Genomic DNA, 6,000 nt, shown 5'->3' with positions numbered 1-6,000 from the left:
ATTAAGGTGTTAAAGCTTATATGAGATATTAGAGATTGTATTTCCATATAGTTGTAGGATCCAAACAAAAGGCACTGCCCTGAAAATTCACTTATTTTCTTCAGTCACAAGTGTGCCAGGTGCACCACCACTTTACTAAACAAAGGGCAGCGCTGTGATGATACTGTTCTTCCTGACCTGGGTCGCTTTAACTGACATTTATGCGGTCGTGCCTTCCAACGTGGCTCCCAAACAAAATTGACGTCATTTTTTCCCCCCCACAAATAGAGCTTTCTTTTGGTGGTATTTTATCACCTCTGCGGTTTTTATTTTCGCTATAAACCAAAAAGTGTGAAAATTTGGAAAAAAAAAGCAATGTTTGTTACTTTTTGCTATAATAAATATCCCCAAAAAAGATATAAAAAAATTTTTTTGGGTAAAAAAAAAATAGCAATAAGCGTATATTGATTGGTTTGCGCAAAAGTTATAGCGTCTACAAAATAGGGAATCGCGTTATGGCATTTTTATTATAATTTTTTTTTATTAGTAATGGTGGCGACCTGTGATTTTTATCGTGACTGCGACATTATGGCGGACACATCAGACAGTTTTGACGCTATTTTGGGACAATTGTCATTTATTCAGCAATCAGTGCTATAAAATGTTACTGCGTAAATGACACGGGCAGGGAAAGGGGTTAACCACTAGAGCAGGGGTCTCCATACTTTTCAAACAAAGGGCCACTTTATTGTGCTTCAGACTTTAGGAGGGCCAGATTGTGGCCAGCAGGGGCAGGAAATGTCACAGGCCCAGCACCAGTGAGAATAAATATGGCCTCAGTGTTGGTGGTCAATAGGTGGAGTATTCTCCCTATTAGTAGGAGGAATAGTATTCCATCATTGATATTGGTAAAAGATATAGTGCCCCATTGTTGGTGTCAGTGGGAGAAATGGTGCCTCATATCACTGGAAGGAATTGTGCCCCAAGGGCCGCAAAAAGGCTAGCAAAGGGCCACATCTGGCCCTCGGGCCGCAGTTTGGAGACCCCTGCACTAGAGGGCGAGGAAGGGGTTAAGTGTGTCCTAGGGAGCGATTCTAACTGTGTGGGGGCTGGGCTACCAGTGACACGACATTGATCACTGCTCCCGATGACAGGGAGCAGTAGATTAGTGTCCTGTCACAAAGCAGAACAGGGAAATGCCTTGTTTACACAGGCATCTCTCTGTCCTGCAGCTCCGTGACATGATCACGGGACACCGGCGAACATCGAGTCTGCAGGCCCCGTGGGCACGGAGATCATGGCAGGGGTGTGCGCACGGCATTCAAAGCGATGTACCTGTACGTTGCTTTGCGTAGCCGTGCCATTCTGCCAATGTATATATACAGGAGGCATTCGGCAAGCGGTTAAGGTGAAAAAACACCTGGCAGTCACCGGCCCCCCAGCCCCCCGTTTTACTTACCTGAGCCCTGAAATTTCCCACACTGGGGATGCACCATGCCTCTGCCTGGGGTTCTTGGCTCTTCATTGGATAGATTGATAGCAGCGCAGCCATTGGCTCCTGCTGCTGTCAATCAAATCCAATGACACGCCCGCCGGGGGCAGGGCCAAGTCCAGCATTCGTGTCTATGGACGCAAGTGCTGGAATCAGGAGCGTGTCCGCAAGGAGAGCGCTTCTCTTAGGGGGTTATCCGATTCGGGGATGAGCGACGAGAGCCGCCGAGGGACCCTAGAAGTCGGGGTTCGGGGCCACTTTGTGCAAAACGAACTGCACAATGGAGGCATGTATGATATGTTTATTTATTTTTTTTTAAATACTCAAACCATTACAACCCTTTTAAGTAAAAGAAAACATGCTGTAAGCCCCTCTCTGTGTTACAATTAAACCCAAAAGGGTGCAACATGTCAGCTGTGGTGGTTGTTGGTTGGGGACATCCAATGTGTTTGTTTCAGCTGAATGAAGAGTGGCATTATCAGTGCCATTTTTACGAGGAGTGACATCATTAGAATGCAAACTTTTTTTGGTACACATACCTTAAAGCGGGAGTTCCCCCAATTTTTTTTTTTTTAAGATTAGATTGATGCTCATTTTGTGAAGGGGAATCGGGTAGTTTTTTTAAAATCGAAGCAGTACTTACCGTTTTAGAGAGCGATCTTCTCCGCCACTTCCGGGTTTGGTCTTCGGGACTGGGCGTTCCTATTTGATTGACAGGCTTCCGACGGTCGCATACATCGCGTCACGAGTAGCCGAAAGAAGCCGAATGTTGGTGAAGCTCTATACGGCGCCTGCGCACCTACGTTCGGCTACTTTCGGAAGATCGTGACGTGATGTATGTGACCATCGGAAGCCTGTCAGAAGCCTGTCAATCAAATAGGAACGCCCAGTCCCGCAGCCCATACCCGGAAGCGGCGGAGAAGATCGCTCTCTAAAACGGTAAGTATTGCTTTGATTTAAAAAAAACTACCCGATTCCCCTTGACAAAATGAGCATCAATCTAATCTTAAAAATTAACTTTTCGGTGAAACCTCCACTTTAATGCTGATTGCTAGTTTGAACAATGCCTAATTAAATAAAGACTAAGAGAAGATGATAGCAAGTCTTATAAAATATTTATTAGAATATCTCTAACAGAATATAAAACTCAAAAAGCATGTATCATTATCCAAATGTGCCAAAAAAACATTTCAGAATAGTGCTGTAAATACGAGTTACAGAATATCAAGAGATTTACAAAAACACACTCATCTGCAACATCTTCTGTCTTCATCAAGCACATTTACTCCTCATACAAACACATTTCAAAATTAACATTTTTGTACCAACATGTGGTAAAACATTAAAAACAACCATTTTTCAATGAAAAACTTTTAGACGGCATACCAAAACTGAATGCATATTAACTGCATCATAAACTACTTTGCTGTACACTTCCTGGCCTGCAGGAATATTCGCCAGGTTATTACAAAAAGTTGCAAATTTATATAGAGTAATTTATTCATCATAAAAAAAAATAACAGACACAAACCTATTTGAATATATAAACAATATGTACATAATATAAATTCTAAAAATTCCAAACAATACAATAACCTCCATATATGAAATAGCAGCAATAAATGATCCACTGCGAGTAAAACATATACTTTCACATTTCTGAGTTGCTATCTAATTTAGGGCAAAATTCAAAGCCCCCGATATTATTTTAAGGTGAAGTGGTGGAAAAATGGAAAAGTGATTAGAGAGTTGGGCCCCTTTCACACGGGGCGGATCAGTAATGATCCGCCCCGTGAACCTCTGCTTGCTCAGCGGGGATCGCTCCGTTGATCCCCGCTGAGCCGGCGGATGACAGGGCGGTCCCCGCACACTGTGCAGGGACCGCCCTGTCTTTGCTCCGCTCTCCTCTATAGGGGGATCGGATGAACACGAACCGTCTGTCCGTGTTCACCCGATCCGATCCGCCACACGGATGGAAAAGTAGGTGTTTCCTCCATCACACTTTGGCGGATCAGAGCGGGTCGGATGTCAGCGGGCATGTCACCGCTGACATCCGCGGCTCCATAGGGGAGCACGGAGCGCCCATTCAGGTCCTCAAAAAAAAACTGACAGGCGCTCCTGAACGGGCCGCCCATGTGAAAGAGCCATTAAATGTTTTTAGTCAACATTAACAATACCCAGATCAGGTCTACCGCATGTGTGTGTCAGTCACATCAGAATGCTCCCGCTGTTTCTGCCTACCACTGTGTTGATGAAACAGGCAAATAACTAGCACAGTGGTCTCCAAACTGCAGCCTAGGGGTCAGATGGGACCCTTTGTTTGCTTTTATCCACTGACACAAAATAAAGGACAGAGTTCCTCCCAATGACATCCAACAATGGGGCCCAATGACACCAATGATGGAGCACATTTCCTCCTAATGGCACCAACCATGGGGATTGTTTACTCCCACTGACGTTGAGACATTTTGTACTCCCCATGGCCCCCTAAAGTCTGAAGGACGGTAAACCGGCCCTTTGTTTAGAAAGTTTTGAGACCCCTGCTCTAGCGGATAGAGGTATCATGTACAGTAAAAGGAGGAGATTGGTGGGGGAACTTCATAGCAAGAGCATACATTCACAAAGGGGTTCCAGATGTACTGTAACTATAAAGTTACACACACTGATCTCTTACCATTTCCTTTCGAGCAAGTTAAAGGGAACCCAAGCTGAAAGAAAAACAGGTTTATCATTGCCAAGCTCTCACTTTAAATGTTTTGGTTGTCTGTTTGTTATCAGATTCAGTGGCTTCAGTACATTGAGTCACTGACCCAGGGCAAATGAGGATCTGGAGTTCTCACTTTACTGGCTTGATATTTGTTCTAGGTCAGCGATTCAGAAAAGTACTGAAGCAGTTTTTATCTGTATGACAGGCAGGCAATTTTGCATTTTCAGGGGTAGGTGAGCAATGGCAGCCTATATATTTTTTTTTCTCAGCATATATACAATACAATCAATGTTTTATTTAGCCGACTAGAACTGAGGACAGATATTCAGGGTAAGTAAAATGTATCCGCCATCTTATTTTTAGACAAACATATCGGGGGAGATCTACCAAAAAACTGGCAGAATCTGGTGCAGCTGTGCATTGTAACCAATCAGCTTCTAACTTCAGCTTGCTCAATAAAGCTTTGACAATAGAACCTGGAATCTGATTGGTTAATGCCAGATTCTGTGTGCAGCAGTTTTATTAAATGCCCCCCTTTGTATTATAATGACATTTTTCTTCTCACTAAACCAACAAGACTGTGCAAACCAATTAGGAATCTACAATACGGCCATGTCTTGTGTCCACAGTCATACCATTAATGAAGAACTATACTTTTGGAATTTATGACTACATATGCCCCCAACCCCTCCCATTCCTTCCATTTGTGTTTAGCTACCTGCAGTAGGATATAATGGAAAGTCCATATTCTTTTCTGGGTATCATGGAGTAGGGAACTGTAAGGCCTCGTATACACGATAGGTTAAACAGAGGACAACGGTCTGATGGACCGTTTTCATCGGTCAAAACCCATCAGTTATTTATCCATAGGTTAAAAAAAAGCAATCTTGTTTTAAATTTAACCGATGGATACCTAACTGATAGAAAAAAAACGATCGTTAGTAGGCACAACCATCGGTTAAAAATCCACGCATGCTCAGAATCAAGTCGACGCATGCTTGGAAGCATTGAACTTCGTTTTTTTCAGCACGTCGTTGTGTTTTAAGTCACCGCATTATGACACGATCGTTTTTTTAACCGATGGTGTGTAGGCACGACTGACCATCAGTCAGCTTCATCGGTTAACCGATGAAAACGGTCCATCGGTCCGTTCTCATCGGATGGACGCGTACGCGACTTTACAGTCTCTGGTTGTCAGCCACACATGCACGTAAATCACCTTCCTCCCTAGTCTTATACCCCGCTGTACACCACACAGTTCCTTCTTCAGAAGTCTCCCAACCAGGCTCTTCTTTCATGCACGAATCTTGCAGAAAAATGGGCCTTCCACTGTTGGGACACATTTGCATAGAAATGAATAGAGATTTCTCCATGCATATGTCAAGAGCTGAAGCAGGAAACTTCATCAGCGGTAACTATGTGGCTACTGATGGGCTGAAAATCATAGGTATTGGTGGAGTGAGCACAGGTATGTATAAAACTTGGGAATTTCCTCAAAAAAGGGAACCAACTGTATCTTTGTTGAAGCCCATCTTGTCAATCCTTATGACTAGTGATGAGCTGAGTTTGAGCTTGGAGTTGGATTTGGTCCTAATGATAGTGTTCTCCTCTAACCATGGTTTTACACAGCAATAAGGTGAAGTACAGTACATTAGCTTGTTTTTTAGAAAGAAAACAGCCAACTTCCTAAAGTAGCCCAATTTGGCTGGGACAAGCACATTTTTTCAAATTGTTATAATGAATATATTTAAAGCGGAGGTTCACCCTAAAAACAATTTTCTAACATTACATTGAGCTCAGTCTCGACATGGACAGTATGCCA

This window comes from Rana temporaria, chromosome 5, assembly GCF_905171775.1.
Source record: "Rana temporaria chromosome 5, aRanTem1.1, whole genome shotgun sequence".
In the NCBI taxonomy this organism is placed as follows: domain Eukaryota; kingdom Metazoa; phylum Chordata; class Amphibia; order Anura; family Ranidae; genus Rana; species Rana temporaria.
The sequence above is the reverse complement of the archived record's forward strand: the minus strand, read 5'-3'. Positions refer to the sequence as shown.